Source organism: Tachypleus tridentatus, chromosome 9 (assembly GCF_004210375.1).
Source record: "Tachypleus tridentatus isolate NWPU-2018 chromosome 9, ASM421037v1, whole genome shotgun sequence".
Lineage (NCBI taxonomy): Eukaryota > Metazoa > Arthropoda > Merostomata > Xiphosura > Limulidae > Tachypleus > Tachypleus tridentatus.
In genome coordinates, this window is record NC_134833.1 from 94108839 (window position 1) to 94136780 (window position 27942).

The following is a 27942-nucleotide window of genomic DNA, read 5'->3' on the forward strand; positions in this document are numbered from 1 at the left end:
GTTCGCACAAATCTACATAAGATTTAGCAGTGTAAGACTGAGGAAGGCAGCTAGTCATCACCACCCATCGTCAACGCGTTGTCTACTCTTTCACCAACGAATAGTGGGATTGATTGTCATATTATAACGCCTCCACGGCTGAAAGGGTGAGCATGTTTGGTTGACTGAGATTCACCTGGCCATGACTTAACCACCTGGCCATGCCGGGCCTGATTAAGACTATATATATAATTCTGTTACGTTTAATGTAACATATAACACTTTAAATTGTGGAGTGAAAAATATATATATACTGAAATTTTAACCTAAAGCATAAAGATACTTGCTTTGCTTTCAAAATATGATACTTCTAATCGTGTATTAAAATCATGCATTAAGAATTTCAAGTTAATACGTGAAATTGTGTCTTTGATTATATAATTATAAGAGTGTGAACTGAGTAGTGAAATCATACCCTGAAGTTACTACTTACATATGAAATTATACTGTTTTATTTGAAAGACTTGAAAAGTCGAATTCTGTTGTAAAATTATGTACTGAAATTGCAGCCCATGATTTTTTTTAATGTGAAACTTCAAGTCGATTATCACAATCATATGCTAAAACTCTAACAATAGTTTCAAAAGTATGATATTTCGAATTAGTAAAATAATATATTAAAATCATAAACTGTGTTTTTTATGAGTAAGTTGGCATCCTGTAGCACAATTACGCATTTAAATTCCAACCATGATTTAAAAGATATGATATTTTGTAATATATATAACCTACATTAAAATTCCAACATAAATTGTAATCTCGTGTGTTACCACAGTGACATATTATAAAACTGACATTCGAGATCGACTAAACATATAATGACAATTACATCTGCTAGTAGAGATTAGTTAATAGGAAAATATGAAGCTTCCTTCGGCGATCATGGTGATATGCTGTCAAAAATGTAACGGAAAACAGTTAATGTTGATTTTTGACCAACAAAACATAGAAAAGATATATTGATCGTAGTTTCAAGAACTGTTAAACATTATTTTTACTGTTATTTTCTTGTGCAATATTTTAAAGCATTTTAATACTAAAAAAAACTCTAAAGTAGTGCTATATAGATGTAGCCACGATAATAATTCTGATAGTCTCGAATCTACTGAAACAGTAGTTTCGTATTTAAGTCATATATTTTTGTGCTAAGTCGCTCTTTTTCAGATTGTTTGTTTCAACATCTTACATTTTAGTCAGATATTAATTTTTAATTATTTTTTTCACTTATTGGTCCCTTATTGTTCTGGAGTGTAAATTAATAATTCGCAAATATTAAAAATACTCTTAAATAAAACGTTTTAAAAGTTTCCACAAATCTTAATAGTTTAAAATCATTTATATTAGTTAATTTTCTCCGCCCCCATTGAATAGTCATTTATTAATATTATATATAATCTGAATATTTATCTTTTTATGATATGCTTTGAGAATCATTATAATTCATTTTTTTAAATTGGAATTTGTATTGTATAAGGTAGCTGTTTATAAAATGGTGAATTTGACAGCATAGCCCTTTCCCCTTGCCTCATAGCGAAGAGCCTAAAGGCTTATAACACTAAAAACCAAGCTACGATACCCGTTTTGAGCACAACACATATGACAAATTGTATACTTTTATGCAAAAAAGATTATTCCAATCAGTAACGTAGCAACTTACGTTCCCTGGTGTTTATCAAAACTATTAGCACATACCATCAGAAGAATTAATTTCTAAAGTGACTGTGTGGTAAGTTGAGTTTATGGCGCTAGAATTTAGTCTATTTCCCAAGTGGACACAGCGTACATAACCTGTTGTGTAGCTTCATGCGTAAAAATAACAAAATGAATAAATATTTTCAAATAATTTTCTGTTAAGTTCTGAATTACTGAATGGTTGAAATCAAATTTTACAATATGAAGTTTAAAATATTGAGGCGACACATGATTTTAAACAATAGCTAAAAATTTAGACTTTCAAAGAAGTAACGAAATAATAAAAAATAATCCGGTAAACACATGCCGTATTAAAACAAGTTTCATTTTTGTTTGTTGAATTTGCGGGTTATCTATGCTAGTCGTCCCTAATTTATCAGTGTAAGGCTAAAGGTAAGGTAGCCAGTCATCACCACCCACCGCCAATTCTTGAGTTTCTTCTTTACCAACGAATAGTGGGATTGACTATAACAATATAGCGTCTTTACGGTTAAAAGGGCGAGCATTGGTTGTTATTAAGTGTCATGTATTTACTCTGTTTCGACAGCGTTTTTTTTATTTTAAAAATGGACAATTGTACTAAAATTATATTTGAAATATTATGGAGAATTAAAGCTCTAAGAAAACTGTTCTTTCCTTAAATTTGTTCATTATCACTCAAAATGCTGATAAATTGGTAACATTATTGTTAAAAAAAATTGTTGGTTCTTTTTTTATAGCATCGTACTTATTTCATTAAATACATGATAGTCCAGCATTGTTTTTTGTGGCTAATAACATTCCATAATATAGTTTGGTTTAAATACTGCTCAAAGCTACACGACGGCTATCTTCGATGAACGTATCTGGTTTAACAGTGGAAGGCAGCTAGTCATCACCATCAACCGCCTACTCTTTGACTACTCTTAATCGGTCATCATAATATAATGCTCCCTCCCACGGCTGAAAAGGCGAGTATGTTTAGTGGATAAGGATTTGAACTTGCGACCCTCAAATTGCAAGTCAAGTATCCTGACCATGCTGAGTCTTCATAATACAGGAAGACATGTTTAGCTACTTCTGGAATTAAACGTTAGAGAAAATATAACAGGACTGTGGTTTTGATATCTTTAAGAATATTGAACTATGTCCTTTCATTCAACAAATCATCATTCAAACACAAAGATATAATAACCCACATGTTTCGTATAAAAATCGTTTAGTGTAGATTGAATGTTCAGTGTTCCATCTGGAGATATACTGTTGACAACGCTCCGTGTTTTCTGTTGTGGGCGCGTTATAGAAGTGACAATCAAAAGTAAAATTTGGTAACTGTACCTGCGAAGGTGATACGTGGCGGGTGCGGTTGACTAGTTGCCTTCGGATCTCTGATCAGGCCAGTTAATCTAGCTGCCCATAGGATATCCTTGAAGTTGGAAATTCTAAATGCCAATAAAAAAATTGATTTACAGGTGCACTATGCTTGCCACACAGAATTATTATTAAAATTATCGATTTCAAGTTGTGCTTGATCGGGTGCATAGAGCATTTGGGTTTATAACTATTTTATATGACAATTACCAAAAAATGATACTTTGATAACCCAAGTGTTTCTTGTCGATTGACTTGTGGTCAAAAGAACTTATTTAAAAAAAGACGAAAGACCCGCGATATGGGTGTAACTTTCAATAACTCTGCTGCAATTGAATATGGAAGAGGAAATTGGAGTTATGCGATTATGTAATGTAATTCATTAATTTAAACAAATACTTTCTTACTTTTATGGGGTAAAAGTAATATGATTCATTATACGCTAACACATCGTATTTAATCTCTTTTTTATGCCTAATTTAGATGGCTAATTATTATGTAAATAGTTTTTTGGGTGTACCAGTAATTAACAATTTACTAGATGTTTTAGCAATGGCAATTTATCACGTTAATCAACTATATCAGTAAGTTTAATATATCTAGTACTTAATAATATAGTTATGGTAAGCATGGTTTACCTAACACTTGACAATACTGTCGTGCTTGAATTTAAAATAGCTAGTACATAATAGTAGTCTTAAGATCGAGTGTTTGTACAGTAACACTTTACAATACGATGTACACACACATATATATAAATGAAAATACAATAAGTTTTTGAAAATAAACACAAATATACCAGTCATTTTTCAACGAGTAAAAAAGTTTGAAATAAACTCGAATAGTAGTTTCAAGAATTTCTAGAAACATAAGAAATGTATAAGGCGTTTTTGATTTAGTGTCTTTATAACAAAACCGAAATTGTGATACTGAATTGTGGCTGTCCCTTAAGTTAATTATAAATGAAGTTATACAAAAATGGTTCATTCTTCAGTGCTAAAAGTATTTTTTTTGTGATGGTATTAGACGTAACAGTGGTTATGGGCTCAGTATATACTAAACAAAAAACGTTTTTTTTTTTTTGTTGTTAAGCGCAAAGCTACTCAATTGTGAACTATTTGTTCTGTTCCCATTACGGGTTTCAGAACTCGATTTTTAACGTTACAAGCTTGTAGACTTACCCCTGAGCCACCAGAGCAACAAAAATGGATGCCTTGTGCAAAACTACGATAAATGACGCCTTCAAGTAATATAAGCATTTAATTTTGACTTATCATAATTCCAAAGCTATCACTTATCATTCCCTTCAATGAAGCGGTATGTCTGAGGACTTACAAAGCTAGCAATCAGGTTTCGATATTCTTGGTAGGCACAACACAAACAGTTTATTATGTCGCTTTGTGTGTAGCTATAAACAAACAGATCACTTAGCGAATGTTTTTTTTATAATTTTGAGAAACACTAATGCTAGAATCGGTGAAAGCTAGAATATAGTTGTTTTTTTCTGAAACAAACTTAAGCTAAACATTATATTTATTTATCTCTATTGGTTTTTTGTAACATCAATTTGAAACTTTTTACCAACTTTATTTTTCTAATTTGGTATAACACCTTTTTGTTTTAAAAATTCTAAGAAAACAATCGATTTTTTTTGCTACCACAAGCTTCGTTGATATAGCTTTTGATAATAATTCTGAAACCCAAAAAAATATTTTTTATTTAGCTAAGTAAAAGCATCGGCAAAGAGCACACCAAACTTACTTCGGAGTGAATTACTTGTAGTGATTTATGAACTTCAGCTTAATGGAAGATTAATAAAAAACGACGTGTTTATTACAACCAAAAGTAAGCACCGAGTTTTGGAATAGACCGCTGTTTGAATCTGAGTTTTTAAATTCATAACTTTTCTTTAACGAGCTGTTTAATATGTTATCTATTCTCCTTTAAGAATGTGTTAGTAATGACATCTCACTGGATTATTTAAGATGTTGCCCTTGCATAGAGATATTCAGTTAATTTCTATATTTCTTCAATACTAAAGAAGAAATACTTTAACGAGCTGTTTAATACAGTTTAATACAGAATGTTTAATAGTAAAAGTTAAATTTTACTTGTTTTTTACAGTAAAAAAGATTTACGTGTAATATCGTGGTCTAATACGGTAATTGAATGGTTACGAATTACAACTTCAAATAACCGGAAATTTGAATTTAGTAGTTAATTAAGTTTTAATATGTATCAAGTTTATGACATTTGCTAACAAGACTGATACACACAGTTTTCTTTTTTTAACACAAACATATTTTAATATACAAACAGAAAGACAATACAGTTTATAATAATGGTTATTACTAACAGTTATTAGATATAATGGTTTATATTTAAGAGTTTTACAAACTATACTGATTTTTCTATATGGTCTAAAACTGATTATTTTATCGACGTTCACGGAGAGCAATTAATTCTTTGTTGATACAGATGTACATTTTGTTTTACGATTAGTTAGCTTTGAACATTTGTACACTTGCCAAAAAATGTTGGTTTGGTTTGTTTGGAATTTCGCGCAAAGCTACACGAGGGCTATCTGCGCTTTGCCGAAGAAAATATCTAATGTTCTCGTAGATATACTAAGGTCCGAAGTTATTCACTGAAGTTGAATGGCTTGTAATATTCCAAATCCATAAACGTTCCTCGTTCAACTCTGTAGTTTTCCGATTAATGGGCGTTAATCTCAATTGTAGCTTCATAGGCCTATAGTGTGCTGACTGTAGCCGTATAATAATAATACTTTTTGTCTCTCGTCGTGTCAGCTTTTTATAGGAATCATGTGAGTTTGTAGAAATTTCAACAATACTCTAGTGCGCTTTCGTAAAACAAATATTTTTGATTCTTGCTTTCAAGAACCTTCTATAAATTTCGAAAACAGACGAGTCTTGCGCATTACACAGTCAAGAATATACGTTACAACCAAGAAAGAAAACTACGCTGAAACAAACGTAGTCACTAAAATAAATGTAGAACAGTAAATCTGTTACAACTGTTGCAGGTGAGTATAACTGAAGCTCAAAAATGGATACTCTGATAAAATGAAATGAAAACGTACCAAAAGTATTAATACAAGGAGTTGCTGAAACGATTAGATTTATAGAAACTTGAAAGACATCTGGTTTTGATAAAATTCTGGAAGATATCTTGAAATTCGGTGAGTAGTCTGAAAACAACTGGTAATTATATTTACAAGACATTCAATCTATATCAATACCAAAAACATTGTGGATATAAACTTTATTTATTACCTTTAACAAACAAGAAGATAAAAACGACACAAACAATTTCATTTCAATGGGCTTATTATCTCATAGTTATTGTTTGGCTATTGTCTCATGTATACGAAATATTTAGAAAGAGAATCACGCACACATACTAGATGAATTTAAAACCCCAAAACAAACTGGATTCAGAGTCAATTGTTCAACTATTGACCGAAACCAAATAACATAAATGGCAAATCAATACCAACTACAAATCTGTATGATGTATTAGAGATTACGAAAATGCTGTTGATTTTGTTGAGAAAAATATAATACTAAATGCATTAATATCTCAAGGAATACAAACAACTCTCATTAATTAGAGTTCTGAAAGATGTATATGATGATACTGAAGTTAAAATCATTGTAAATTATTACGAAATTATTACTAATTGAAAGGATGTATCACAGGGTAAAAGTTATATATATGTATCTCACATTGTAGCTTGTACCCTGAAATCCATTCAATTAGTGCAGCGTTTTTTATTTTTTTATTTATTTTTTGTTTCGGCTTGTTTTTGTTATAACAAACTAACATACAAGTATGTTGTATCAAGCAAGAAACCAGTCAGAGAGATAATACATCCCTTGATTTGTTTATGATGGTGTTAAAATAAATCTTTAAGAAAGTAAGTTGAGGTAATAGCTTGGTTGATTTGAATAGAATACAATTGTTACATATTGTTCTATATACCGATTATGTAGTTCTGATAGCCTACTTTCCAAACGAATTGCAAATACTAACTCAGCAACTAAAGATAGAAACTGTATAGACTGGATTAAGAATGTATATCTGAACAGCGAAAGCAATCTTTAATGAGTAGTTTAGGAGAAATTCAATATATATAAGCAAAAGTAGATCGAAATGTTGATGAATATGTAAACAAAGTTAATGAATATTTTTCAGTAGATATCAAAAAGAATAAATTCGAAGAAAAGTGACAGCCAGCACGACAAAATTTGGAAAATTAGGTTAAAATCTATGTGCAAGATAAATCACAACGTGTTTAGAAGAATAGTTTAAATAACATATAATACTAGCAAAGACATACGGAAATGATACTCGTAAAATGACAAAGGAAATGAAAACAAACTTATAAATAATTCAATCAATTCTGGAAAACAATTTTTAAATATTGCAAAATTGTATTGAAAAAGAAACGATTTGATCAGGGAAAGAGCTGAAATTGAATATGTAGAAGGAATGGTCGCAGCAACAAAATTCGAAAATAGCCTTACAATCAGAAAGTAGATGGATATTGAATACAACAATGGAGTTGACTGACAGGAGGAAAAGAGTAGAAGACAAAGAGAAATGTGAAGTAATAAAACAAATGAAGCGTAAGAAACAGTGGAAGGACATATATAATATTAAAGGAGGCCGTTGGCTAGCTTAAGGAAGACAACAGCTTAAGGAGGAAAAGAAAGAAATGGTTCCGATGTTTACTGCTGTTCTATAACTTTTCTGTGCGACCTTTTTAGCTACTTTGAAAAACATTGAATTTTTTCATTCGATGTGTTGTGTTTTTATAGCTTTAAACTGTTCAGAAGTCACAATGCAGTAAAATATCCTTCTTTCAAAGATTTGTTACAAATCCTTCTAACCATAGGGATGTCGTGAAGGCATTGCATGTTAAATTCTCTGCACGTTAAAAGCTTGAACCAAGCTTACTGATGTTAATTTTGTCACACGTATAAGGGTGTGTTTGTGTTTTTCTTATAGCAAAGTTACATCGGACTATCTGCTAAGCCCACAGAGGGGAATCGAACCCCTGATTTTAGCTTTGTAAATTCGTAGACTTACCGCCGTACTGGTGGGGAGCACATGCATAAAGAGTCATCACTTTAATTAGCATAGCAAATCATTCATATAAAAGCAAGTAACCTTGCATATGTGCCTCGAATCGGTACTTTACAATAAGTAACAATCATCTCTTTATAGACTTTATATTAGGTAAAGGTAATTTTTTTAAAATACTTTACAGGGGGTTACAACCACATGTTTTACTGTTAGAACTGAGTTCATAAATACACAACAGGTAAGGATTTTGGTACTTCAGGAGATGCTTCTTGCATATTATTTGTTGAAATGAAAACAAGGATCCAAACGGAGGGCCACTCAATAGAGCGCGTTCCTCCATCACTCAGTGTTGATCATATTCGGTTCTTAAAAATACAAAACTATATTTTTATGTCCGTCTTACCAACAGAGATGGAACATTTCTATTTTTGGCATGGCAATGATAAATGGTATACTACATAAATCCATCAAGTTTCATCAAAATCGGATCATTTTAGACCAAGTTATAGAAGAAATATAGTAAGAAAAATCGGTCCCCGTGTTAACATAAAGAGATTCTTTATTTTCGTGACCTTGCTGTGACTTCAATCCTTCAAAAATTAATTACTTCTAAGTTGATCTCTAATTCAAATATATACCAGATTTCGTCAAAATCCATTCGGTCGCTATGGAGAAATCTTTCTGACAAACACACATATATGGGTGGAACCATAATCTCTGTCCACCTTCGATGGTTGGAAGTAGTAATACATTTTTATTTGATAAAGATCAAATAATCAACCACTATTTTAAGAAAGATCCAATAATAAATCCCTACTTACCCAAAGATTCAAGAATAAATCACATAATATTGTATGCAAGTATCCTGCCCTGCTGGTTACAGCATTTGCTTAGCAGTCTGCTGGTCGTGAGTTCGAATCCAGTCCCTGCATGTGATCGCCCTCTCAGCAGTGAAGTGTTTGTTACATTGTGACGATCAATCCTGCTATTCTTTGGTAAAGAATAATTCAGTATATGGCTGCGGATGGTGTTGACTTGCTACATTCTCTCTGTCTATCACTTCAAAACTAGAGACAGCTAGAGCAGATAATATTTGACAAGCTGTGCGCATAATTAAAACACGAAAGCTCCAGAAAAGACAGCTTTCTGTACCTATAAGTGAGTTTTGGAGCACGTGTATTTTGAACTACAAATATTTGTTCAATGCATATAAAAAGAAACATAACCCCAGCTTGCTTAACTTTTGGAAAAACTTGAAAGGTTTAAAAGCTAAGGAATTTTCAATTATTAAGCCTGAAAAAATCCACAAAAATATATTACGGGAGAACGCTAATGGGATTCGTTTCATGCCACTATTCTTATCGTAGAGATCGTTTCTGTGTAAGTTCAATAGCTGTGTTTCCCGATGGCTCATCGTTAAGTCTGAGGGTTTGTAATGCTAAAATTCGATTTCCCGTTACTCGTAGTGGACACAGTACAAACAATTCATCATGTAGTTTTGGGTTTATTAACAAACAATCGGTTTCAGTTGATATGAAAACTATTTAACCATTTTACGTTTAGTGGATTATTGTGATTAAGCGAAAAATAGTTAGTGATATGATATTTAACTACCCTTTCTCTATTTCACAGAAAGCTAGCTTTCTAAATTGGTCCAAGCAATGAAGTTCGTTAAAACTACAAAAATAAAAGAACTGCAAAGACCTTGTGTTCACAGACACCCGTAAAAATAAACTTGTATTCTAGCCTTCAGAGATACGGAGTTAGACTCATTATCTGATTTATTTTAAACTCCCAGCTGTTTCACTCGTCAAACTCTGTCTTCTTTTTTTCTTTCTATTTTATTTATTCAGGCTGCTTGTATCAACAGTTCGTCAAAAGATGAGCGACGACAGAAGCCACTGTCGTCAATATACCCCTATGACGTAAATGCAACCATGCACACTCATGTCTTCTGCACATGCGTAATTGCCAGAACGACACTTGCCTTATTTTGAAGATAGAGTTATTTCGGAAACTAAAAGATATACTACTTGTATTTGTGTTTTCAAGTCACACGTCCGAGTGGCAAAATGTATATTTGTTTGAACAGGAACTGAGTGAATTATAACTCTGTACATTAACTCGAGCTGCTAAAGAACAATAAGCAATAAGTATCATTAATTAATTTGGTAGCTTCGTTATTATTCACGTAGCACCCATTTTCAGGCAATACATTCGCATCTAAGCCACAGAAGAGTAATTTGCGCTTCTGTTTGATTAATTTCATCGCCAGTCACGTGGCAAAGTAAAACTTTAGTGCGATCTTAGAAAGCCACTACAGTTCATATAAAAATATAAAACTAAAACTTTAGTGCTATCTTAGAAAGCCACTACAGTTCATATAAAAATATAAAACTAAAATTTTAGTGCTATCTTAGAATGTCACTACAGTTCATATAAAAATATAAAACTAAAATTTTAGTGCTATCTTAGAATGTCACTACAGTTCATGTAAAAATATAAAATTAAAACTTTAGTGCTATCTTAGAATGTCACTACAGTTCATGTAAAAATATAAAACTAAAACCTTAGTGCGATCTTAGAATGTCACTACAGTTCATATAAAAATATAAAACTAAAACCTTAGTGCGATCTCAGAATGTCACTACAGTTCATATAAAAATATAAAACTAAAACTTTAGTGGTATCTTAGAATGTCACTACAATTCACATAAAAATATAAAACTAAAACTTTAGTACAACAGTTCATATAAAAATATAAAACTAAAACTTTAGTGCGATCTTAGAATGTCACTACAATTCATATGAGAGTATAAAACTTAACCTTTGGCTTCTTCTCTGATTGAGAATTAATCTGTCATTAATTGCTTGTGAGAGCATTATTCTATTAACTATTTTTTTTGCTCAATGATAATATTTTTTTAATAATTGTGAAAGTGTGTTAAATAAGTTGATATTAAACGTTTGCTTCTGAGATATTACACAAGCAAAAATAAGTTGTGATTTTATTGTTTGATCCTCTAGTGATCAAATGTTAATTAGAAGAATTAGAAGTTACTGAACAGACTTTTGGAATACATTTTATGTTAACAATACAACGATTAATAGTAAACCACCAATTCCAAGAGCTATTCCTACATATGACTTTTTTTAAGGTTATCAGTTAATACAGGCTTGTTCATTATGATCCTCATGATAACGGAAGGAGAAACTTTTCACACAGTTTGCCGCTTAGATAGAAGTACAGCGTTCTGGAATAATGAAATAATCAGTCTTACCACAGAGCTGACAGATATTATATCAGTTTGCAATACAATACAAGCACAAAACTGAACAGAAACAGACCCATCAGTACTTGGGAGTTTCGCCTTTTCTATGTTCGGAAAGAGTTACGTTTATAATTATCTATTTATCACGAATAAGGAAGTATTTCAGGTGTTTCCGATAATAATACTAGTTTTGGGGGTCTACATATTCATAAACCAGGATACTGTAACTGAAAGATTTGTCTGCAATACATCAGTACTAAAGCACCTCTATATTTGGTGCTGATTAAGATGCTCATATGTGCAAAGAAAATCGTTATAAAACAGACGCTTCATGAATAATCAATGCACCTGTTTTTGGTAAATCAATTCGTTTCTTTAAATCAAGATAAAATTGCCACGTCATAAAATCAAGTACGCTGATATAAAATTAAAATAACGTGTTTAAGGTAGTGTAGTTAAATTTAAGAATGGCTATAGTATCATGTTTTAAACATCAGTATATGATATATTGTATTATAGACAATTAAAAAGTTAAACGTAAAATTGTATGGTAGAGGGCTAAAAATACGGTGAAGAAAACACCTGTGGTGCAGATGAGAATGATTTTTGATGAATAAAGGTAATTTAAGACTCTGTGAGTGTTCTTTGGTCTCTGAGAATACAAGTGATTCATCTGTATTTATCACTGCCAGTGGTCGTATCAGGTGCCTGATTTAGGTAAATTGATTATGAACCAACATACTTCTCATGTTTCTATAGAGACGAGGGGCTTCGCAGGAGACATAGGTCTACAATAATGTCCTGTTATATGTTGTGAAATTGTATCTGCAAAATGTGGGTGACGTGTTTGTTAAATCGGTATAGGTGTAAGTAATATAGAGGTTCTCATAGGTGTAAGTAATATAGAGGTTCTCATAGGTGCTGGATAGCTTCGCTATTCCATGGAGAATGGTATTTTTGTTATTTTTGTGTGTTTGGGCCTTCGATAAGGTATATAAACCAATATTCACAATTGGACTATGCTTTTATTTCATTTACGGAATTCGGAAATGTTTCATAATGTTGTTTTTTTTAATTTTGCCATAATGAAGAAAGACAACAATATAACATTATTTTTTAAAGTTTTTTTTTTCAGTAACTTCACTTTCAAAAATCTTTGTCATTGCAACATTAATTGGGAATTATATTAAATTAAATTAAATGGAAATCTTTCTTTTTATTGACACAAATTTACAACCGTAGCTTGTGTTGCAGAATCACTGTATTTTCTCCAGTCATGAATTGGTTTATATATATCTTTGTAGGTATTCAGTAGTGTCGTATACTGCTGTTCACCCTCTTCCCCTTTTCGTGTAATCTAATTAGTGTCCGTTTTATGGAAGGATTTAAGCTATATGATAGGCTTCCTGAAGAACCGAGAGAAGCCTACAATGGCTGCACTTAGAGAAAAGTACAGACCAGGCTGATACTTTTTGTATAAGATTTGGAACATCAAGGAATCAGTTAATACTTCTAAGTAACTTTTGGAAAACACTTGAGGGGTATAAAGTTTAATTCCAGCGAGACACAAGAACGGTGTAAAAGCTCCTAGAACTGTTAATGATATTGATTAAGCCAGGTTTTCGAAAATTATTTATTTTCATTTGTGTTTAAGAACATAAGAAATCGGTTTCGCAAAATGAAATGAGTCATTTTCGTGTATACAATCATTTAATGATCTACATAGAGATGTGAAGCAGAAAAATACCACATTTCCTTCTTGTAAATGATGAATATCAGGATCCACTACAATAAAACATACACTGAATTATTTTTCTTTCATCGGGTGGGACAAGATAAGTCTACTGACTTGCAATGCTAAAATCCTGGTTTTTGTTCATCGCAGTGAACATAACAGGTAATCCTATGTTACTTTGCTCTAAAAATAAATAACCCAAATTGTTTTTCAATAATCAATGAAGATCGATAATGTACCCGTAAATATGTTGGCTACTAGTCACTTATTGGTAAGCATATCATAATTACAATGCTCGCTATTATACCCATAAATATGTTAATCACTTGAGTATTTATAATTGGTTTCTTACTGATAAACTTATCACGAGGTGTATTCTAGTATTTCGAAACCTTTTAAATGCCCACAAAATAACAGACACATCCCAATATTTCGCCAATTCTTTCTCGTTTAATCTTTCTTATGAAGCCGTAAAAAAACATGCTTATGAGATGGAGATTAATGTCCTCTCTGATTAACGGTATTGGGTTTTATGTTCTCATGGTAAATCTTGCAACACGAGTTCCGTATATCATTGCACTCTCACAAAAGAGATATCTTTATGGTTTTTCGGCGTAAAATGCACAATATACTATCTGCCCTTTAAACACTGCGAAAATTAAACCACAAAAACGTCATGGTTCAATGTTGTTCAGAAAACCTAAGAATAAAATATCCTATAATGTAAACAGCGAAGGTATCCAACTGACGATAATACTAGTATTCAAAAGTAAGGACATGATAACAGGGCTCGGCATTGCCAAGCGTGTTAAGGCGTGCGATTCGTAATTTCAGGGTCGCGGGTTCGCATCCCCTTCGCACCAAACATGCTCGCCCCTTCTAGCCGTGGGGGCGTTATAATGTTACGGTCAATCCCACTATTCGTTAGTAAAAGAGTAGCCCAAGAGTTAATTGTTTGAGACGTATGTTGAAAACTATATTTTTAGACACCACTCTCTTGCCAGAACAAGTCATTTTTTGCTGACGATTTACGTATTGTATATTTTGCGGTTAACTTAGAATTAATCTGTTAATTTCACAATCGTTACATTCAAAATTAGGGATCACAGTTGAGTTTTTCCAATACAATTAAAATCAAAATCAGGTATAAACTGAAATCTACTTCTTCTTCCAATACGAACAGCTTCGACTGTCTGCGTAATAAACAATGTATTTTAAAAAAAAACAAAGACAATAATATAAGAAGCTGTTAGACATTAAAAAAATAAATAATTATAGGTAAAAGCTTAAACAATTTAAATACACGGGAAGGCAATAAACAGATGACACAGAAGAGGGTCTCACACAGGTACAGAGGTATGTTTACGGATTTACAACGCTAAAATCAGGGTTTGATTCCACTCGGTGAACTCAGCAGTTAACCAGATGTGGCTTTGCTCTAAGAATAGAAACGCACATGGCCAGGTGGGTTAAGGCGTTCAACTTGTAATCTGAGGGTCGCGGGTTCAAATCGCCGTCACACCCAACATGCTTGGTCTCAACCATAAGGGCGTTATAATGGTATAGTTAATCCCAATATTCGTTGGTAAAAGAATTGCCCAGGAGTTGGCGGTGGGTGGTGATGACTAGCTGGCTTTCCTCTAGTCTTACACTGCTAAATTAGGGACGGCTAGCACAAAACAAACAAACAAACAAACACATTTACCACAAACAAACAAAGAGGAAAAATTCTGAACTCTACGATGACAAAGTCTTTTTTTAAATAAATAAACTGACTCATTTTATATTGTTTAAATCTTTAAGCCTTTTTCAGTGTTTTTTTAAACAACAATCGCATTTGCAAGAGCGACTGTTTTAGTTTTTTTAAATTTTGCAACAATTCACTTATTTAAAAACTATATTAAGATACAATAAATCAGTATGGTAGTGTTAAAGTACAAAGTGACGCTGTGAACTAGTGAATTATACTTTCATGCTATTGTGATTTTGTTTACCATTCATTTATTATTCCGTCTATCGTTTAGTTCAACTATGCAGTTGCAGGTACATTAAAATGCTAACTCACCTTCCAGCTAGACCAGTTGAATTTAAGTACATGAAACTGACAGAAGCTTCCTCTAGCATTAACGTACGAAACTAAATATAGCGAAAAATAATGCATATTAGGCAGTCACATGAGATGTAACTTCGTGGTCTATAAACTAAATAAAAAGAGTTCTTTTATTTTAAACAAGTGAGTTCACGAGATACAGTTATAACAAATCACATCATGTAACACAAATTTTTGTTCCTGGACAATATGTGTTATTTCTTAATTGCTTATGTTGTACAGAAAATGGCCATTATTCCCTTCAAACTTTGCTCTTGTGACCTGAATAATGAAATTTAGAATTTAACCTATTTTCTATGTAAAAAGGGGAAAATTTGTACATTTTCATTCACATAAAGTCTGAATAAAACAACATATGAATCAAGATTTATATGTATTTATACTAAAGTTATACAAAAATGTTTAGAAGTGAGTGGTTTTTCGATATTTGCAACTGTATTTTTTTTACTTTCACGTATCAGCCCCCAAATATAGTCTACCATCATGTTTTCATTACACGCTCCTTGGTAGAGGCGTTTAAAGTCTAGTATATCTTGGTAGAAGCGCTCGCCTTGCTCCTCTAAGTATGCTCCCTTGTTTTCCTTGAATTTATCAATTTGACCGTCAAAGATATGGACTTTCAGGGACATCCTGCAGCCCATTTTGCCTTAGTTCTTCACCAGACTCTCAACCAGTTCCACATAATTTTCGGCCTTGTGATTGTCCAAGAAGCCCCGAACCACTGTCACAAAGCTGCCTCAAGCTTTTTTTCCCTTCCTACTGAGCTTCTTGGGGAATTCTGTGCACTCCAGGATCTTCTTTATAGTGGGAACAATATTTTTTGAGGTCCACTAGTGGCTCACACTTGACATTGTGCCTTTTCACAGATAATTCGGTTTGTTGAGGCCAGTGCTTCCTGTTGTAGTGCGCTGCGATGTCCCTGCTGTTCCAAAGGCAAAGATAACAGAGATACTCAGTAAAGTCTCCTTGGAGACCCATCAGGAATAATACCATTTTGAAATCTCCGATAACCTCCCAGTCATACTCGTAATACTTCAAGGCTTCTAGCAAGGTCTTGACGCTGTTGTATTCCTCTTTGAGGTGCATCGAATAAGCCAGGAGGAGAGACTGATACTTATTCCCGTTATGGAGCAGCACAGCTTTAAGGCTCCTGATGAGCTATCAATGAAGAGGTGCCGCTAGTTCGGGTTACAGGCAATTCCAATTGCTTCGCACAGACGGAATACATTATGACAGAAGCAGAGCCCATCTTGACGAGTGAAAAATGTCGGTGACGCTTCCTCTGACTTGCGACTTATACATTTTCGTCTAACAAATTCCACTCCTTGAGCTTAGATGTCAAAAGCTCGGCATTCAACTTTGTTAGACCAAGATTTTTGATCAAGTCATTGAGGTCTCTTTGTTTGGGGAAGTATGGGTTTCTCTCACCAGCTGCACCTGTGATATTGTAATCTTGATCTTCAACGTCTACCTCCTCCTCTGATTTGCTGCTCTCTTATGAGAATGGCCGCTTTCTCTCTGACGGAGTGGATACAAGGAGCTCAAGGCTACATGGTAACAGATGCATTCTTGCCAGCCTGACGTTTGGAAGGGTTCACCGTGAAGAAGTAGCAATTCTTTTATTGCTCTGTGGGTTCACGCCAAATTCTTGTAACAGCAAACTTCATGGCTCTCTTTTCTCCTCTGTACCATCTTACAAAAGAGCAAAATAAAATTATTATGAAGAGTAAATTTATTTCATTCACAACTAATGTGTAAGAAATTCATGCAAAGTATTTTATACGTAATATTTTTATACTATTGGGAATAAAAAAAATATTTGAATTTTAAAAGGTCAAAACTTTTTGTAATGTAAAATGTTACTATTCAAGCAAGCAAAAATTATCCGTCTTACCTTCTTGAGTTTTTTTTTTTGCAGTGCTCGCGAGTAAAATGAGGTGCCCAGGGTTTGTCTTGATCCCCGACAGGCTTGCCAAAATATGCCTTGTGGGCTTCACACAATTGAGCAAATGCTGTCACAGAGTACTTTTTCGCTCTTGTCTTGATAAACTGAGCACATATATAGCAGAATGCGTCTGGAGAATGCTTGCAGCTTCTTGATGTCATTTCTGTTAAAATCAGATAAGTCTATGTGTTTATTTAGGCAGCTAGAACTAAACTGATGTGGTGAGGCCTTGTATATATGGAAAGTTCTAGAAAATTCTGAAAGGTTTTTGAAATTTCTCGTAAGTTCTACAACATTCTAGAAAATTCTTGTAAGTTCGAGAAAACTCTCTATCAGCTATTCAACATGAAACTACCTGGAATGTTCTGGAAAATGGGTAAATTTGTAAATTGCATTACCCAGATCACAAAAGCAAAGTTTGAAGATAAAAATAGATCTCTTTTATTTACTCTAGGCATAAGCAAATGGGAAATAACACTTTCTGCCCAGAAACAAGAAAAAGTATTTTTTTTTTTATATAATGCATATTGTTGTTCTATATTTCTATTAATCTTGAGAAGTGGTTTTGAATTAGGTTATGTTTTTCTTTTTTGGTTATTTTTCCTAATTTTCTTATATATTGAAACTAACATTCATATTTATGTTGTTTATTAACGTTTGTAACAGGCCCTGGTCAGACATGGATTTATAATTGTTTCTTTTGTAAAGATAAAACCTTTTATTTAATTGTTTGGAAGTTTAATTTAGGATTTCTGTTATTCTTGACATTTAATAAATTGTTTTTTTGTTCTATTCTGGTTGTAACGGGGTTTTCGTTTTGTTCTTTATAACGTACCTGTTCAATATAAGAAAAAGCCATAAGTGTAATGTTTGTGTCAGGTTTGGTAATAATCATTCCAGGGCCTGGCATGGCCAAGCGCGTAAGGCGTGCGACTCGTAATCCGAGGGTCGCGGGTTCGCGCCCGCGTCGCGCTAAACATGCTCGCCCTCCCAGCCGTGGGGATGTATAATGTGACGGTCAATCCCACTATTCGTTGGTAAAAGAGTAGCCCAAGAGTTGGCGGTGGGTGGTGATGACTAGCTGCCTTCCGTCTAGTCTTACACTGCTAAATTAGGGACGGCTAGCACAGATAGCCCTTGAGTAACTTTGTGCGAAATTCCAAAACAAACAAATAATCATTCCAATAGTTCACCAGTTATAAACGAACACACATAGAGTTTTGTAAAAAATATGGTTTCGATTAATTCCATTGATAGTAACTTGCATTATAGTGAATTGTATAATAGGTTCTTAGACTTGTTGATACAAGCTGAGATATCATGGTCACGCTTAGGCAATAGATGTTGAACTAATATCAACTATTTCAGTTTATATCAACTAAATTTAATACTTTAGGTACTCCTGTTTTTGGAGCTATAAATATTTTTCTTTCAGTTGGTTGTATGAAGATGTTTGTAACGAAGATAATCGTAAATATAAACTTAACAAGAAACACATGCAGCTATAGTGTTATAAGAACATGAAATAAAAAACAACAACATAAATTTAGGAACTTTTATCACACTGAAGATGGAGTAGGCTGTTGCATAAAACAAAACCTTATGTTATGAATACGTATTAATACGTCATATATTGTGTACAATGTAAAAATTGAAATATTAGTTTACTTGTTTTAGCTTGTTTTTGATTTTCTAAGCGTCGTAACTGTGCTCGAATCGAACTTGTTGAATAAATAAACTCTCATTCATTACAAAACAAAGCAATGTAATATGTACCTCTACGGACACAAGGTTTAAACATACAATTCTTTTTCTTCTTGCAGAGTCGACTCAGTTTTTTATCGCCACGAGAGAATTGAAAAGCAAAATAAAAATACGTGGATTTGTTCTTGCTTTCAGAATTTCAAGTCTTTCAAGTCCTTAGGTAAGTCTCAACCCCTGCCAACTCCTTATATACAATCTACATCATTAGTAGCAAAACCAAATAAAACTTTAGACCTAGACATAGTTTAATTGTTTTATGTAGTGAAATCATAATCTTTAGTCCAATGATCAGACTCCACATAGAACAATGTGTGTCACATTCATGAAAATAAATGTACCACAGTGTTAAATACAGTAATATTATTCACCAACATAACTACGATAAAAGTATTCATTAATTTAAAGAAAAACAGAAAATGAAGTATATTAAATTATCACACACGCAGACTAAAACATCAGATCAAGATTAATAAAGTAACTGAAGGAGTAAGAACACAAGAATGTACACTAATAATGATGATAAAAGTAATTAATGGTAAACAGAAGTAAACAGTAGGAATGTTGTACATTACAGTGAAAAACAGGTCTCACATTGAATGTTATAAGAAATGTTAATTGAAGTTCTTATAGCAAAGCGACATCGGGCTATTTGCTGAGCCCACCGAGGGGAATCGAACTCCTTCTTTTAGCGTTGTAAATCTGTAGACTTATCGCTGTACTATCGGAGGGTAGTTGAAGTTGAAATGGGATGAAATATTTTCAGGAGGTATTAATAATACACTATAGGAGATTGTTTCTTACAAATATTTGTTCGGAAAAAAATGCAATGAAGTTAAGAAAGCTCAACACAAATGGACTGTTTTATTGATGGAAGGGTGTGGGTATGAAGTAATAGTATGTCGAAAAGGAAAAAAGAATGTTTCTGAAGGTAATGTAAGTGAGGAAGACATTCCTGGAAAGACAACTAAAATACTACATTCGTTGGTATTAAAAATAAGAGAAACATAAAAGGAATGAAATCGAACGATAATGAAAGCACAAAATATAAATTAGAAGAAATTTTAGAAAATATTAAATTAAAAGAAGAGAAGAAATAAAAAACCGATTTGGAAGTAATTTTAGAACAGGATGCGTTAAAAGAAAAGACCCTGTTTGTAGCAAAAGTTAGGAATAAAAGAAAAATTCTTAGGTTCCTGAGAAAACGTTGAAGAATTAAAAAATAAGAGAAGGAGACAGAATTTGATGTTGGAATTAAAGACGGTGAAATGGAAATTGGTAAAATGTCAGAAGAAAAGGTGAAAAGTTAACAGATACGTTGGACTAGGACTGCTTGAGAACATCGAGTAGGAGGAAAGCTGCAAAGACTCACAACAGTAAAACTTGAAGAAGTAAAATAAAATAAACAAAGTGTCCAAGAAAGAAGGAATTTGAAAAGTATGGACATTTCTATTATGGAATAAAGCTTAATTCGTATTACAGTTATAAAAATAAATGTTAAATGACAGGAGATAAGGTAAAAGTAGAATATAATAAGATAATTACTGAAGGATAAGATTTCGTGATGACGAGAAACCCACTTGAAGTAAAAATCTATTCTTATAACAGCTGGTATAGTTATTAAAGTACGGAACAATGTTTCGACCTTCTTAAGTCATCTTCAGGTTAACAAAAAGTTTACAACTGGCCATTTATTATTGTTTGTTTGTTGTTGTTCTAGATGTGTGTGTATAATTGTTTCAAAGGTGTTTGGAGGAAATTTGTCGATGTTGATGAAGTGTTGTTTTATTTTGATGATTTCATTGTTAATTTTATCGGATTACCGTAGTTTTGTGGCTGTGTGTATTTGGTTTCTTAATATGTTGAGTTTTGTATTGTTTCATGTGCTGAGCCCCAGGGACTGTACAGTCTTGTATGGGTGATTTTTCTGTGGATTTATGTTTTGAATTGTAGTAGTGGTTCTTGTGATCTTGCGGTTGAAAAATGCTATTTGATAACTTTTTTTCTGTTTACAGGTGAACTTAATGTTGGGGGTATGGAGTTAATGGGGTTGAAAAAAACTACGTGGGTGTTCTGTAGATGTGAATTCAGTGATTGTATCGTCAACATACCTGTACCAGTATAGGTGTAAGGCTGAATAGATCGCTTGAGATTTAACTTGTGTGATGAAACTGTTGGCTAGAACTGGTAACACGGGATTGCCCAAAATTAGGCCATTTATTTGTATGGTAGTTTTGATTATTGAGCATAAATTAGTTTTCGTTGTAGTGAATTTATGAGGGTTACTAAGTGGTTGCTGAGGATGTGTATCAGTGGGTTGGGGTTTTGGATATAAAATTTTAAAGCTATCTTGCAGGCTTATGTAGTTGAGACCTCTGTAAAGAGGTAGATTACATCAAAACTGGCCATTAAGGTTTTATGATTTAGTTCATTAAGAATATATTTAAAGTTAAAAGAGTCTTTGAAAAAGGAGCCGTCTGATGTTACATATTTAGAAAATGCCCACGTTATGTATTTACCGATGCTTTAGTTAAATGATTCATAGGTCGACATTATGGATCGTAGTTGACAATTTAGTTTGTGAGATTTGGGAGAGCCGTATAGCTGCGGTGTGCGTGAATCGGTCCTGCGCAAGTAAGTACAGAGGTTTTCTCAAATTGTGTTGTTTTTCATTTGTAATAGTATTTTTTAAATTGGTTTTCATGTGTTTTTGATGGATTTGTGTTTAGTAGTTTAAATTTGTTTGTATGGTATAAGATGTTATTCGTTTTTTGAATGTATTTATTTGTGTTCATTAGAACTATAGAATGCCTTTATCTGCTTTTATAATTTTATGTTGTTGTCATATTTTAGGTTGTTTATAGAGTTAATATCTTTTCGTGTGAGGTTGTTTTTTAGTTTTCTTTTCTGTGAAATTATGTTGATGGTTTTGTGTAAAAATTCTTTGAAAAAGTTATTTAAGATACTGTTTTGAGGTGTTTCAAGGAAATAGATGTTTTCAGTTCTATCGTTTTTCTTTTCGGTTTATGTAGAATGGATTACTAAGTCTTCCAGACAGGCTTTCACTTCAATGGATGAAATATTTTTAGGTGTTACTGCGAAGTTGAGTCCTTTGATGAGCAGATGTACCTCTTCAGTGCTTAATTGTGCTTAACGTATCAGACCGACGATATAAACAAACGCAAAATCAAAAAAGCCTCATTTTTACAACAACTTAAATCAAAATTAAACCAGTATAAAAGAACACCTTCATACCTATACTAACTAATGACCTAACATCTAACTACAACGCCCCTACAATCTCTTATCCGTTTACACTCTCGTCCCCAAGACATGTGCCCATTGATGGTCTCTTGCAAACTCTCTTCGTTAACCTGAAAATAACCTAAGAAGGTCGAAACGTTGTTCTGTACTTTATTTTAATTAAAGTGTTAATACCCAGGCGAGCCGTCTTGAGAATACAAAGATAAGATTTGAATGGGCTGAAGAGCATTCAGAATTGGTATTATAATGAAGTTTGCTTTTTTGAATTTTGCGCAAAGGTACACAAGAGCTATCTGCGCTAGCCGCCCCTAATTTAGAAGTGTAAGACTAGAGGGAAGGCAGGTAGTCACCACCGTCCAATGCCAACTCTTGAGCTACTCTTATACCAACGAATAGTGGGATTGACCATTACATTATAACACACCCACGGCTGAAAGTGCGAGCATGTTTGGTCTGACGAGGATTCGAACCCGCGACCCTCGGACTATAATGAAGTCAAAAATTGGAAGAAAATTACGAAATGTTAATAAGCAAAGAGCAATATATTAAGAAATATTATGGAAACAAGAAAGTGAATAAAAGAAGCGTAAAATAATATAAGAAAAAAACCAGAAAATGTAGTGATAGGATGGACGAGGTGATAACATAGCGAAGAGAAGAAAATAAAAGATAATGTGAAAATGACGATAATGTAAAAAAAAAAAAAAGAAGAATTTTTAAGTGTGTTTGTAACATGAAGTGGTGATCCTAATGAAGACGTGGGTGGAGCAAAAGTCGAAAAGGACCATAGAGAAGACTCGACGTCAAGTATGAATAAAATACTAGTGAGTAAAAAGAATAAAAGAAAACTGAAAAGGAAATCATGATAAGGGTTAAAAAAAGTTTAGGACTGAAAATGAAATAAATGAGAAAGATATTATGTGAATGTCAATAAAATACAATAAAAAGATAAAAAAGAATAATTTGACGATGTATAATAATCAGGGGTATAACAAACTACTGAATAAATTGAAATGAAATTGGAATAAACTAGCTAGAAGAGAAACATATAACATACAATGATAAACATAAATGAAAAATACGATGTAGAAGTGATATAAAGTGTTATTTGCAGACACATCATGTGTTTTCTGTCTAATTTTAGTTACACAGGAATTTTTAAGTTGTATTGATGATCTATCTTTTACACAGTTTTAATTCAAACACAGAAAACTCTAGAAGTTGTCTTATTCTAGTTTCTTTACAATCTGTAGTAGATAATACTTATTACGTACTAGATAATATAAGCTGAAAGCATCACCGATGTAATATTTTTCTTTACAGAACGGATGTTTGTTTGTTATAATCAGTAAATGTTATGAAAGATCAAAGGTTACAAGGTGACACTTTCGACTGAACAAAGAAACCAAGTTGACCTGTAAATTCAACTGGGCTTTATTAGCTAAGTTACACTAAGAAATCTTCGATTAAATACCATATACTAGAGATCATAATGTAATTCTCAGAGAAAATGAAAACTTTAGAATTAAACACCACCTCGTAGATAATAAAATGTGATCCTGACTGAAGGAGTATGTACACTGTGTTGTTTTTTGTTTTATAATAAAGATTGTACCCATTCTTATTATATCACACACTAGGAAACTCACCTAAGTTTCGACATTGAGGCTACTCCATAAATTCGAACGCGCAACCTAAAGGTTAGGAATCGGGTTGTATGAAAGATTTGTCTAATCAAGAAGGAGAAGACTCATCCTTGACATACGACTTTTGTTCAAGATGTGAAGGTCCATGACATCAGTCAGTCTAAACCCTGAATTCGGGGGATTTGTTCATACCTGGAACTCATAGATCACTGGAGCAAAAAGTAATATTGATAATAAATTTTGAAAGAAGATAAACATGGATGATCGAGGGTCATTGGAGTTAAATGTCAACTAGCGAATTCGAGACTGTGTGAAGATATTTCTATAGGAATCTCAGGCTGTCATCAAACAGTGAACCATGGTCTCAGTTATGACCTAGACTACTGACGATTGTTTGAGAAAGGTTGAAAATGTTGTGGTGAATCATCTCCATCAATCAGAATAATTTCCCCAGCAGGCGAAACAAGGTAAAGACTATAGGTTATGGAGTGATGCACTTTCAGAACCGAAAGATATCTTGGAGCTCGTAATCTGAGGGTCGCGGGTTTGCATCCCCGTCGCGCCAAACGTGCTCGCCCTTTTAGCCGTGGGAGCGTTATAATGTGACGGTCAATCCCACTATTCGTTAGTAAAAGACTAGTCCAAGAGTTGGCGATGGGTGGTGATGACTAGCTGCCTTCCCTCTAATTTTCCACTGCTACATTAGGGACGGCTAGCACAGACAGCCCTTGAGAGAGCTTTGTGCGAAATTAAAAAAAACAAACAAATTCTTGGAACTTGAACGACAGTTGGTGATATCTGGATCATACAAGACTGTATGATGAATTATTCTTATTAGCTCATTACCTCATAGTTCATCTGTGGGCCAGAGCTCATATTAGCAGCTTCTGCCAAGAGCTGATGATATTAGTGGCATCTCCTCCTGGCATTGGTGGGAATCCTTTAAGGAAGATGCTTTGACCATAAGTAAGAAGAAAGATGTTCAACAGGTTAAAAAGCACGACCTTAACTGATTCCTAAAGCATCCCAAGAAAGTTAGTTGCTGACTGCAATGAATGAACTTGAGAACAGGCATTAATTGTCTGGTCCGGAGCTTGGTTGGACCAACACTTGATACGGGATGGCGTACTTGTCAGTGTCTCTGTAAATCAAGAGGATATCCAGGTCGATAATTTATTGAAGAATTAGTCACTGAGTTTATGCAACAGCATTGTGAATTGTGTGACGTCTTTATGTTCATGGAATTATTGTTCATTCTAACACATTTGAAACAGGCATATTTGACTGGCCACTAAGAAAGGATGGTTCCTATAGCAGTAGCTTTATTGACAATTTTGCTAGCAGCTATAACTATCCTGGTGTTTCCACTCATCAAAACGACTAGGGACTAGCCACTCACAAATCCTGGCCCAGGAATTAGCCATACTGGTTTCCAGTGAATGGTCAAGGCTATTCAAGTTCACCTTAGAGATATATAACACAGCAGTCTGGCTATGTGGTACGTGTTGCTGTTAGGCGTACCCTGAACATAATCCAGAACGGGAAGAGCAAAACACTAGTTTGTTTTACATCCTAAGATTACCATTGGATTATATTATTTGTTAGAATTACCATATTATTGAAAAGTTAGTGAGTAAAAATTAATTGTGACTATTTGATTTTTAAGAGACGAAATTTTCTGATGCAAAAAGTTCTCAGATATTTTGATTAACTTATTTCTTAAAATCCAGATGAATGGTGAGAATTCCATGGAGTATGTCACATGGAACTTTCTATAATACCTGAAAAATATGTTGTATCTATGATAAACAAGGGTATTCGATTTTATCGGAAATAAGGTAGTAAAAACATGAATTTTAATATTGGTTAATGGACTTTGATTAGGAAAATCTTAGTCCATCTCGGTTTTTCGTTAATTATAATTATTTATTTCAAGTCAGAAATATAAAAATATAAAAAAGTTGAGTTTTATGGACCCTAGGTGACACTACCGTCATCACTGGGCATAGATTTAGTATGTATCTCGATCGTTACAAAAGTAATTCGTGATCTAGATGGAGACAAGCTATATAAACTACTATAGTACTTAATGAAGCATAATGGTATCTTATATTATATGTACACACAGACACACATATATAGCAATATACGTGTGAGATTAAATAAATGTGTATTGTCTTATGTGCGTGCTAAAAATTATCTGAATTCCTTCACGAGTGTTTAAAGCAAATTAATGCACATTGATCAATTACCGAAGAGTGCAGTAATAAATAAGATAAAAATAGGTGTATTAAAACAAAGGGTTTGAAGTTGATGTTAAGAATTAGTGGAGATGAGCTTAACTGCAATAACTCCTCTGGAAAGTATTATTCAAAAATGCAATATATTTGTTATAACAATGAATCTCAGAAATGAAGAAGTATGCAGGTATTTGTAGACAAGCGTTCATGAGCAAGATCCAACATGACTGGCCCACCATGGCCAGATGGTGAAGTCACTCGACTCGTAATCCAAGGGGCGCGGGTTTGAATCCCCGTCACTTGTTTGTTTCTTTGTTTGTTTTGAATTTCGCGCCAAGCTACTCGAAAGCTATCTGTGCTAGCCGTCCCTAATTTAGCAGTGTAAGATTAGAGGGAAGGCAGCTAATCATCACCACCCACTGCCAACTCTTGAGCTACTTTTTTACTAACGAATAGTGGGATTGACCGTCACATTATAACGCCCCCACGGCTGAAAGGGCGAGCATGTTTGGTGCGACCAGGATTCGAACCCGCGACCCTCCGATTTTGAGTAAAACGCCTTAACACGCTTGGCCATGCCGGCCATGCAAAGAAGAAGACTCACATAACGTGCCCATCGGTTACAAGAAGTACTGTCATTAACTGCTGAGATTCTGATGATGTGGCCAGTAAGAATTCTGTCAGTTTTTTACTCATTTGAAACTGTCAAGATTAATCGTCGTATCTCAGGGTATGCTACAATTTATATAATTTTGGTAAAAATCGTACAAATCTAGAATTCCTTACATCATTAAAGCGCTTCTGTCTGAGAAAAAAATACTCTGTTAAATGGTTTAGAAGACGAATGGATAGAGAGATGTTGGGAAAAGTGCGTTGGGTAAAAATAGTTCTCTGGCAAAAATATTTGATGACATTTTTAGCAGTGTTGGATTTTCCAGCGGAAACGAAGAGCATGTTTAAAATATTTGAAAATATATGAAGAACAAACTAACACCAAACTTTGATGAATCAAAGATGATAGTTTTTGAAAGGAGTGAAACAACAGCAATGAATCATAAAAGAGGTAGTTAAAAGGTTACATTATTTATTTAACAAAGAAATATGACAATGAAACATAATATATAATGAGAGTAAAGCAATTTAAATAACTGGAATGTAATGTGTAGGCAGATGCCTACATGTGTCTGAAAGCCCGATAATTTGTAGTAAGTAAATACAGAGCAGAAAGTATAAAAATGGAGAAAAAAAGGGAAAGTAGAAATATCGTAGGCAAAAATATATATTGAAGAAGCGTTGGATTTAGACAGAAATACTATTGCATTTGGCACATGGAAGTAGGAACTGATATAGAAATAAGTACAATGTACAAAATGGTGCACATATTTTGACTATATATAGCGATTTAAGGAAGGAAAGAGCCCAAAAATTGTTTAATAGCAATTGCAGAAGAAATAGATAACAATAAAAGAGATAGGTGGGGATAAGAAATTAAGAGGATAATTAGAGAGATTTGAAATTCCGAAATTTGCGGAATGATAACTGAAAAAGAAAAAGTTGAAACAATCGAGAAAAGTTAAGAAAACAATAACTAAAACAAGTGAGTGAAACCTTTAACTAAACTGGGATAGGATTGAAAAGTATATGTAATTAAGACTATTTAAACTACAAAAGAAAAGTTAGAGAGAGAAGAGTGTATGAAATAATAATAAAATTTCAAACTTTTTTTAAACAATAGCAAAAATAAAGCATAGTAATGTGATAACCTCTGACAATACA

At 33.3% G+C, this 27942-nt stretch overlaps 1 long non-coding RNA gene across 4 annotated transcripts in view; it reads left to right on the forward strand.

Moving 5' to 3' along the window:
• LOC143225790 (uncharacterized) overlaps positions 1-27942 on the forward strand; it is an 85262-nt gene that overhangs the window by 27747 nt on the left and 29573 nt on the right. For all 4 annotated transcript variants that reach the window (XR_013014086.1, XR_013014087.1, XR_013014089.1 and 1 more), the window contains exon 3: positions 19079-19179. This is a non-coding gene — a long non-coding RNA (uncharacterized LOC143225790). The remainder of the gene's footprint in view (positions 1-19078; positions 19180-27942) is intronic.